Raw genomic sequence first — 12206 nt, 5'->3', positions numbered from 1 at the left:
TTTTGTGTTTCTATTGTTCAAATATTCTTAGCTCCTTCTAGCCTGCTTTCAGTACAAATTGTGTAAATGTCAAACAACACCAATTAATAAAGAAAACTATTATGCTTTTATATGTACGATTGACCTCTTATTGAAGTGAAAGTGGTTTTAGTCTGAAGGTCACTGCGAACTTGATCATTGGCCGCAAAACAGTAGGGTCATATACTGACCACAGGCAATCATCCTGAGAAGTTTTACTACTGAAGGCTCTAGGCTTCATCAGGCTTTGAGCGGAAACTGTATTCAGTCATTTTAATCATGTCCTATGAGCTACATGTCTTGAAAACAAGAGGTTAACTTCTGACCACACAATCATCCTAAATAGTTGGTTTTAATCTTCTCAAGTTACTGAGCTGAAACCGTATTCAGTCTGGTTGATGATCACAATGAAACAAAATCTATTTTAGTAATTGTGATTTTGACCTTGACCTACTGACATTAAAATGACCATGATTCGGATTTGAATAGCGATCTATCTGTTCCACAGCACAAAAGATCACTTTGGCCCAACGCTCTACATCACTACGCCACAGAGGTACTTACAAGCTCTGCAGATTAATTGTCAGTGAGCTATTTAATTTCAAACTAAAGCTATTGAACGGAAACCATTTCTTTTCTATTCTTAGTAATAGTGACCTTGATCTTGACCCGAGTGACCCTCAGATACATTCTCAACCTTTGTGTTTGATAAAATGTATGTACACTGCACAGCAAGTTTACCGACAACAGGTGTACCCAACTTTTAGATATTATGTGGGAGCCATTTCTCTATTTTTAGTAAATTACAGTAACCGCCAAATACTATCCAATGCTGATTCTTCATAAAAGCTTGTTATACATCAGCCGGAAATGAAACAAGTTGTCGCTGTCACAAATTAGCTTTGAGATTTTCTTTTCCATTTTCAGTCTCGAAGCGGCGGCGGCCTTGACCGTTACCTGTCTGACGCTTGAAAACAATACTGGTCATTTACTGACTACCCACAATAGTGCTGTAAAATGTAATACATATAGGCCCAAACGTTCTCCAGCTATTTATTAGAAACCATTTTAGTCTAAAGATCATTGTGAAATTGCCTTTGACCTTCTGACACTAAAACATGGGCCATCAGCTAAGCACAGGAGGCCAGATTTTTCGCCTTGATAACTATCATTTTGACCCCCTTGAAACATAAAACATCATTAAATAACATTAACGAAACATGGATATATATATTTCAACGCTTAATAGTCCTTAATTTTGCAGAAAACACAAAAGTATCGTAGAAACTGGTATACAATATACGATTCCGATTTACACATGCATCTGCTTTTGTGCTTCTGGAAACATAGTTTGTTATTCATTTTGACACAAAAGGACATTCGATCTAGAATCGAATTGATATAAAACTGCTATACTGCTAAAAAGGGGACTGAAAGAGTGTGGTTGTACCTATTATTACCTAGGTTAAAATACACTGTAAATGTTAAACAAAAGCTACATGCCTGTTAGTAACCTCTGGTATTTGTCAAAACTAATTGGAAAAGCAGCTCTGTTCAAACTCACCAGTCGTGTAAATGAACACAATTTTCTACCCCAAAATTAATCTGCTTGCAGGAAAAAACATTCTTATGAATCAGCATTGTTACATCGAGTAAAGTATTTTCTGAATGCAATAGAAAAGAAAGAAGTTACGGCGCTTATTGCCATTATTCTCAGTGTAGCCTTTGATATTATAGACCATGAAATTCTCGTTGATGTGTTAAACAAGCAGTATGGCGTTTGTGGAACAACTTTGAGTTGGGTTTATTCCTATCTTCGATCAAGAAGTTGCCTTGTAAGTGTCAATTAACCCATGTCCTTTCTACGCCAGTTACATTGTAGTGTTCCACAAAGGAGTTGCTAAGGACCGTGGCTGTATTTGATATATGCTGGGACACTGTTTTATGTTTTTCCGCCATCGATTTCAGTTTACGGCTTTGCTGTTTACCACAATGCTAATAAACGCTTTAAAACAACATCTTCAACAGTGGAATCCCAGGTAATACAAGAACTAGAACAATATGCTGTAACATGAATGAAAAATAAGCTCAGCTCATTTCAAAAACCGAGTTCATAATGTATGGTAGTAGGCAACAGCTCTCTTAGTGTGCAGCTGACAAAGTATGCAATGTAGTTGATGACGTGAAATCAGCGAGCTTTATTTGATATCTAGGTGCATACCTGGGCAAACATTTGAAGAGCATTGTGAAACGATAATGTAGAACAGCGATGCTCAAGTACTCTACTTCAGAATAAAAATATATGTTTTCTGACAAAAGAAGCTTCTGAACCTCTTGTGCTGACATTAGTGATATCCCATTTAGATTATTTTGATGTTAATTTTTGTATGGTATCGCTCAAGGCGAGTTAACAAAATGCAACGAATTCGAAACATGTCTGCCAAACTTGTCCTAAATCGAAGAAAATATGACATTTCAAAACAAGCGCTCTATGATCTGCACTGGCTACCCATCAAAGCCAGAATCACATTCCAGATCCTCACCTACATGACATTGTATTATTGTTCAGTCGGAAATTCTCCGGAATATCTTTCAGAACTTTTCAAAAACAAACTCCGACAAGGAATTTGTGTTCTTCTAATTCCGTTACTGGGTGGGCACTGCTTCGTTGTTCCTTTCAACAGGCGCAAAACGTTCAGTGGCAAAAATACTGTTGGACCTATACTCTGGAACGAATTGCCTCTCGAAATAAGGAACTCAGAAACATTAGATGTTTTCAAAAAGAAGTTGAAAACTCATTATTTTAGAAATTACTTTGCATTCTTTTAGAGTCTGTGATGTGATTTTGAAGATATTGTGGTAACATGAACTGGATGATTTTCACTTTGTAAATGCATTTTAATATGTACAATTTTATCACTGTTTAATACAAAAGTACAGTTGTTTGTAATAACTGATGGACATGTCACAATAACAGAAATGTTCATGCCCGGTGTTATATTTACCAGTTTATCGGTTTTATTGCTACCATATTATGATGCATCTTATAGAGCATGGACAGCCTTACTTCATGTCGACGTGTTTCAAGGAATTTCCACTGAAGGTTTGTTAACATATCTGTAACACTAGATCTGTTTCCGTGCCGATGTAGAACATATCTTGCGACTCGGCGTTGAACTAGTTCAAGCCTTTGAAGATAATTCTGGTGATATGGGTCCCATACGAAACTGGCATACTCTACCGTAGGTCGGACTAATGCCTTGTAAGCATTCTATTTAACATTGGTTGCACCAACATTCAAGTTCCTTTTTAAAAATCCTGTTGCATTTGCTTTATTACATATCTTACATATATGTTTATTCCACCTAAGATCTGATGTGATATTTCCACCTAGATATTTAACTGACGACACAGATTCCAAATTATGTTCATGCAAAATATACTGATATCTGATGATCCGAGCCCCCTGATTATACCCCAGTCACACATACGGCGCGGATAGCTACGTTTGACCACGGATAGAAACGTAGTAATCCGTATCGATCCGTACCTGAGCCTTACTTAGGGTAGTAATCCGTATCAATCCGTACGGCTCAGGTACGGATCGATACTGATTACTACGTTTCTATCCCTGGCTAGACGTAGCTTTCCGCGCCGTATGTGTGACTAGGGTATAAAGCAGCAGCGACGTTGGAGTTCATTCTTTACCATGTGTGCGAACAGAGAGGGATCCGTTTTTACATTAACCACAGACAGGGATCTGATATGCATATACACCGTTGGACTTGCTTTGTTTACAGGCAATAGATAGAAACACAAAGGCTTTCTGAATGCAAAATAAACTTATCTCAGCAGATAGAAATAAGTGCAAATGAAACCATTAAATGCCTTCGGATTGGCTGAATAATGAAATTGAAGCAGATCTATAGAAGTTGAAATGAAAACCAATTTTCATCAATTTTAAAGTGAATTAATATTATATTATAAACTTACTGTACAAGTGTTTAATTTCATTTCTGAAGATCTAATGTAAACCTTTAGAAGCAAGAGTATGCATTTAAATGCGTGTAAGTAATCGATACATATTGTTATCTTGGATATTAAAAAGATATCGAGTTAAAACGAGCTGAAATACGGAACATTATTGCAGATATTGTACGCTGAAAGAGGTGAGTAAAGTTTATTTCTATGAAGACTTTAACATTATATAGCTTTTTTTTTTTCATAACTGAAAATGTTACATACAAAACATAATATTTTCTTTTTGCAATAAAGGATTAAAACGATTTTTGAGAAAGATACACTATTTATTTTCATGTGAAAATAAGTGGTTCGCACTGAAGAAAACTATTTGTAAGATGAACGTATACATTATTTAATAAATTATGTATGTAATGTAGGCAGTTATTGAATTTAGAAAGGAGTCAAAATATTTTCTGCGGCCAGAAATTACAGAAATTTTACAGACCAGAAACAGAAACTGATTCGCGATTGTTTTCCGGACACTGATAAAATGAAATTAATTTAAAGAAAAAAAAAAACACAAACAAAAACGACAGTTTATTGCGGTTCATAAACAATATCAAAACAGTATCCAAACCTGATTTCTTTTAATGGAGAAGCCGATCGCACATCGGTAAAAATCACGTGATGCATGTGCTACACTGCTTCAAAACATTTGTTTTATACATGAAAGAATCTTTGTGTAAATTGGAACAAATGTGGAAACTATTGCAATTATCACTAGTTGTTTCCTAACCGCTGAAATGTGCTTATCTGCCTTCTATAGTTAACATCGATTCTAACTGCAAATATTTTTCGTATATTTATTGTGTAACAAAGGTAAGTAAGGTAAATTTCTGTGATCTTACACCATTGATTCATTATATATCTATAAGGGAACATATTGTAGGATTGAAAGAATAAATATTATGGTAAGAAATTACATTATTGTGCTTAAGAAAGGGCCATTATTGTTTCACTCCTTCATCCTGTGGATATGTAGTGCGGTCCGATGGCTCAACCCGAAACTAGTCTAAGTGTATTTTAAAATAGAAGCAGATAGACTAGTTTCTCATTGAGCCCTCGGAACCGTTGTGCTATTATACGATGCGAGGGTCGGAGTATTCAAAGGTTCAATGAGAAAATGCAATTCGTAGCATTACATGACTGTATTCTATTGTTTCTCTGATTGGCTGAAATCGGTTCGAAAAGTAATGAGTAAATGTCCTATCAACTTATCTTGGGTTATAAATAGTAGGATAATAAAAATAGATCGAAGTAGGTGCTTGGAAAACCAATATCAACCTGATATGGTCTAAAATATATATGGCAATATTTCCAATTTCAATTGTCCAATTAAATGAGAATACAATTGTAATAACATGTTTGACTCTACATCTATTCATGTAATAAAACAATTATCGACTATCGCCCTGAGGTGGATTGGACGAAAATGCGGTTATACGACGCAAAGATGCGATGGTACGATGCAAATATGCATTTAGTAATATCACCCTTAGGTTGATGAGACGCAAATGTGATAAAACGATGCCAAGATGCGATGGTACAATTCAAATTTATATGCTTCTATTAATATCACCTTTAGGAGGATGGGACGAAGATGCGATAATACGAAGCGAAGGTGCGATACGAATATGCAATTCTTAATATCGTCCTTAGTTGGATGGGACGAAGTGAGATAATACGTTACGAAAAAAAAAAAAAAAAAAAAGAAAAGAAAAGAATCAAATAAAAAAAAATCCGATACGAACGTGCAGTGTTAATTACGCGTATACGTATCGTAACATTCAGTTTTGCATCGTATTATCGCATTAACTGTGACATTTATCTACAGGTCGTACGACTCCTACCGAAACACTGTATGATTTGATTTGAATATAATTACACAGGGGTATTATGGAAAACAATTTAAAAAAACTAATGTGTTATATTATAATATTTAAGACCAAGTATTATACTATATGCCCTTTTGGTCATTTTCAACATATTGTTTTCAAAAGCATTTCTGAAATTCTTATTTAATTTCTATGTATTTGTGTAATTGATAGATCTCTAGCTGTTTACAAACTTAGTTTCCCTGTTGGTTTTTATCTTCCTTAAATCATTACAAGATAAAGCGTCTTGTGCATTGTTTCCTTCTCATTTGTTTTCCTTGTAAGGTGTTCCAATAGAGCTATCGTTGGTTTGCCACTTCAGTCTGTTGATTTTTAAATGCGAAAGTGTGATAATTCCATGCGATGGCGCGATGTTAATATCGCACATTCGCTTCGCGTTATCGCACTCTATCTTCGTATCAAGGACGATATTACGAAACTGCAATGCTAATATTTCGTTTTTTCATATCGTACGAATGTACTTCCGTCCCTTCGACTTAACGGTGATATTACGATTATGATAGTTTAAAAGCCATAATGTTTACATCGAACAACCGCATGATTATTGGCACAGTGTTTGTTTGTTTGTTTTGTGTTTAACGCCGTTTTTCAACAGTATTTCAGTCATGTAACGGCGGACAGTTAACCTAACCAGTGTTCCTGATTCTGTACCAGTACAAACCTGTTTTCCGCAAGTAACTGCTAACTTCCCCACATGAATCAGAGGTGGAGGACTGATGATTTCAGACACAATGTCGTTTTTATCAAATAGTCACGGAGAACATAAGCCCCGCCCGAGGATCGAACACGCGACTCCGAGATCCGTAGATCGACGCTCTTACCTACTGAGTTAAGCGGGCGGGCTTTCAACCGCATGATTAAATCTTACCAAAAGGTCTAGGGCATTTCTGCGAATTATGATGCGAAACGCAAGAAATAAGACCTTCCTATCGTGTTTTCGCGTTTTAGCATCTAATTATCGCGCCATAGCATCGTACCTTGGCGTCTCGCAGCCATTGTTCACTTCGTATTATAACGCCACCAAATCGAATATTCGCACCGCATTTATTGTACGGTCACCGTGAAGGCCCTGACGAAACACCGTACATTTGTGTTTCTCTTAATATATGAAACTCTCGATGTATGCAGGACGATATGAGGTTTAGTGGAGATTATTAAGCTATTCAGACCAGTTTAAACCTGCATTTTTACATTTTTAATCATGTGTTTATCTATCATTATTAAACCATGACCTCTGAAAAGGCAGTAAGATAGTGTGAACTGTTCATACACTTTGACATGCATATTTATGCATATATATTAATTGTTCCTTCTCATGATGAGAAGGTACACTTATAGTGAACATGTCACACTTGACTGAGCAAGTAATGGATACAAGGGTATCATCAAAGGCATCTATGGCGTAACGTTAGGGTCGAAAATGCCGATTTAGCTTTAAGACAATTCGATTTAGTATGACCCAGGGTCGGACATATTCCAATTAGTATGACCCTGGTTGAGATTAAAGCTATTTCATTTAGTACGACCCAGGGTCGGACATATCATATTTAGTATGACCCAGGTTCGGAATTAGCTTAAAGCTATTTCATATTTAGTACGACCCAGGGTCAGACATATCGGAATATGTCCGACCCAGGGTCATACTAATTGTAAATATGTCCGACCCAGGGTCATACTAATTGTAACTATGTCCGACCCAGGGTCGTACTAAAGATGGCTGCCGTAATTGAGGGTCATACTATTTCGGAATTAGCTTAAAGCTAATTGGAATATGTCCGACCCAGGGTCGTAAAAATTCGAATTGTCTTAAAGCTAAATAGATTTATCTTAATTCAGGGTCATACTAATTCCGAATTGTCTTAAAGCTAATTGGAATATGTCTGACCCAAGGTCATACTAATTGGAATATGTCCGACCCAGGGTCGTACTAATTCGAATTGTCTTAAAGCTATATAGATTTATCTTAATTCAGGGTCATACTCATTCCGAATTGTCTTAAAGCTAATTGGAATATGTCTGACCCAGGGCCATACTAATTGGAATATGTCCGACCCAGGGTCGTACTAATTCGAATTGTCTTAAAGCTAAATAGATTTATCTTAATTCAGGGTCATACTAATTCCGAATTGTCTTAAAGCTAATTGGAATATGTCTGACCCAGGGTCGTACTAATTCAAATTGTCTTAAAGCTAAATGGATTTATCTTAATTCAGGGTCGTACTAATTCGATTCAGTATAACGGTACGCCATAGGCATCCGAATTCCAGTAGGCGCCGCCATTTTGTACTCATGCATATTCATTACAAATAGCCTCTTTGCCAATGTGTATTTACGCATCTTTAAGTCAATCTTTAGTGAAATACAACTACAAAAACAATAATTTAGTTTAAACTATCTAACTCCTTAATCTTACATGTCATATTGTAGAATCGAGATCAATTACATGAATATTCGTCATCTAAAAATAGACTCCCGCCCAAAAATATCGTCTACTATTATTCTTCTCGGTTGCATTTTTTTTTTGCTTCCAGAGGTTCTTTTTACGATTTTATTTCATACCAATTTTGTTATTTTAACATTTTAAGTATAACCATCAAAACATACTGTACTAATAAAGTTATTCGAGATTTTTGTACTTGTCTGTGAATGCTATTGCACGATACGTACCGTCGCCGGATTACAACATTTCAATTACTTCCCTTGTTTTTCTCTAGAACATACATGTATAATGCATTTCTTCACTTTACTGACCTATAAATATTTTGAACTTTGTAATTTCATACCTTTTGATTAATTGTTTTGTAATTTTCAAGTTGTGAACTTTTGTACGCACTTTTTTCAAATCCATCAGTTTGTTGGTGCAGACTTATATAAAAGCCCTTTTCTAGGTCCGTTCTACATGATTGTAAGTACTTAGTCGCCGATCTCAATCAAAACAGAAAACTCAGGGGGCACACGAGGCACGAATCGAGGTTGATCAGGTTTCAAAATTTTCATTAGTTTTTTTTTCTTTAGCTTTTTGTCATTCTTTATTGAACTAGACATTTTTGTTTTGTATTTTTTTTGTTGTATCATCATTCTCTGTATAACAATATATGTTTATACTAAATTCTAGATCCTTCTGGTACCTTAATCTACTCTTGGGGAAGAGCCTTTGCTAATGTTGGAAAAACTTGTGGCCAAACCCTTTTGCTTCTGATTTCAATGTATACATTAACATGCTTTTCTAATTCTCATTAAGCAATGTTAAAATAACGCATGTGTTTATTTGTATTATAAACATGTATCGTTTGCAATAAAATATGTTTAAACTAAACTAAGCCATTTTTCTCCTCGTTTAGTCGTTCTGAAGCTGTACGTTACTAAGTATCCATTCATGCAATGCAATTACTGACATATGGCAGAATTTTTCTTCCATTGTATTGCTAATTAAAATTAGGCAAACATACGACCAAATTCTGATCTGTGCCACTAGGACAGGTGTCGACATTGGTTCCCCAAATTTTGACAGAGTGATGGTAATTATTGTCCGCTGATAATATTTAGGTAGGATCGCTCATCTAAAGGTGTTTGTTTATTATTTTAAGTTAAATAAATGTTTGTGTGAAATAACTTTAAGTATTCTTATAATAAATAGATAAGAATGCACATAAACTAGCAAAAACATAGTTCATAATTATTTTATTAAAGATCCCTTAAAAAGAATATTTAATATGCGATAGAAGGAACCTTTTGGTAAGCTAAATCTTGCTAAACTATATAATAATGTCCACGCATGCATTAACTAGGTATATTACAAGGCATGCATACACAAGAGTTGGGAAAATTAACACAAACTTAGGGTGATATCTATAAAAGGTAAAACAAAATCACAGTGAGAAATCAATGATGACATGGTAAGTTTTGACTGAAAACTGAAAAAAGTTCTGTAGTTTCTGTAAAACAAATGAAATGCTGCAAGACGACTCTATGAGCCACGACATGTACGATTATAATCTATAAAAGCCATTTAAGCGTCTCCGTCTATAAATGTAGTCGTTGTTTCTTTGTAAAAACATCTGTTGTAGGGAAGATATCATCGATCCTGCATTTCATTTGTTATTAGAGAAATCATTTTTTTATCTAAAAATCAGTGCTTTTTCGACATTTTTTAACACGTCTGTACGAAAACTGACGTTTGAGACAAAAATGGCTAAACTAAAATGCATTTTAGGAAATCTGTATATCCTTTCTGCAGCCTTAACGTACTAAAAGGTATTAGCGTCTGATGGCCCTTTCACGCTTCCGTAGAAACAACATTTATTACACGAAACTTATTTTGAAAATATTTCTGAAATGTCTAGGTCTGCAGCTCTCAAATACGGTTATATCTTACATCTGAGGCATACACTGACACTCTCAGACAACATCAAAAATGACATTTTGAGCGATTTGATGAAGTTCCAAAATTATCAATGTACCCTTGGTCCGTTACGGACCCCTGTGGGATTTGTGTTTATCCAGAGCTCAAATATTTTTTCATAGATTAAAAGCTTACATGCTGTACTAAAGCCCAGGTAATTTCAATTTGTAATAAAATGCTGAAAATTTGCTCCCCAATAGAAAAAAAAAAAAAAAAAAAAAAAAGAAGTCCACGCGCATACATTTAGACCGGGTGACCCCTGCGCGTGACCCCTGACTATCTACGAATCAAAATGCGGCTTTCATTTTCAAGTTTAGCATTTCTACTTTCATTTTATTTACTTCCGGAAATAGCTGAAGGTCGAGTGACGTCATTTTCTGTGTTGTCAAAAACATACATATGCCTGGCGAGATTGCATAAATATGTGCTGGCCGTCCTAAGGTTATGTAACCTCTTTATGTAGATATGAAAAAATGTAACATAAGTCAACCAAATAAAGATGAATTGAATATTTCCGTTCAGCATCAAGTTGTGTGTTAATGCATGCGTATTCCCTAGCTATAGTTAATTGTTTATCCAATACGGTTTTTAAAGTTACATCATGCCCAAATTTCATTTTTGATCAAATATGCACAATTACTGCATAATTTCTGTAAAAACACAAAACAGAAAGTAAAAACGTTTAATCTTGAAAATTTATGAATGAAGCATTATGTTTACGAAAATAAATTCGGTAACAGTTGCTTAGTTTTGTTCATCATATTTTCAAATGTGCTCACTTTCATGTATATCTGATTGTCTTTGCCAGAAACCTTTTCTTTATGTTGGCAAAAAAGAAAGTATTGTTGATTGCCAATAAAGCTGAAATTGAAATTGAAACACCAGAGATCAAGATCCATGAATACATGATTTTGCTATATTTTCAAAGGGAGAAGTAAGTGTGAGACAGGCGGAATAAGTCATTATTAGTATATAAGAGGGAAAAGTAATGTGAGAGAGAGTAAATGTGAGACTGCTCTATTTTCAGAGAAATAACTGTGAGACGGGTGGAATAAATGTCAATTTTGCTCTATTTTCAAAGGGAGAAGTAAATTTGAGACAGATGAAATAAAAATCGTTTTAGCTATATTTTTTATGGGAGAAGCAAATGTGAGACGGTTGGAATAAAAGCCAATATTGCTATATTTTCAGATGGAGACGTAAATGTGAGACGAGGGAAACAAATTTTGATATGCTATATTTTCAGAGAATTTGATACGAAAAATAAAAGGCATTATTATTTAATTTATATTTGTAGTCCATTCCAGTGGCCCAGATATAATCGCATAATAAATGATAAAATGTCGTATTGAGTCGAAGGCGGAGCCAAACACACATACTGACCGCAAGTTGTGACATCATGACGGTTTGACGTTAAAACAATGCGACGTCGTACACAATATACCACGAAAAATGACCAAAGGCTGCAGATATTTGAATTTAATTTTTATACTTATGAGTAGGCTGGATTTAATAATTTAACAATTGTTGCCTTTTAAGTTCGGTCGATATGTGGATTTATCGACCTGATAAAAGCGATATTAACCTCGGGCTGTGCCCTCGGTCGACCTCATTCAAGGCAATAGTTATATAATATTGCTATATTTTCAGATGGAGAAGTAATTGTGAGACTGTGGAATAAATGTCAATACTGGTATATTTTAAGAGAAGTAAATGTTAAACGGTCGGAATAAAAGCCAATATTGCTTTATTTTCAGATAAGTAAATATGACATGGTGGAATACTATTAAAAGGCATTACTTCTTTTTTTTCAGAGGGAGAAGTAAATGTGAGACGGGTGGAATAAAAGTCAATGTTGCTTTATTTTC

Source organism: Mercenaria mercenaria, chromosome 19 (genome assembly GCF_021730395.1).
Source record: "Mercenaria mercenaria strain notata chromosome 19, MADL_Memer_1, whole genome shotgun sequence".
Taxonomy (NCBI): Eukaryota; Metazoa; Mollusca; class Bivalvia; order Venerida; family Veneridae; genus Mercenaria; species Mercenaria mercenaria.
This window is presented reverse-complemented; position numbering follows the sequence as displayed.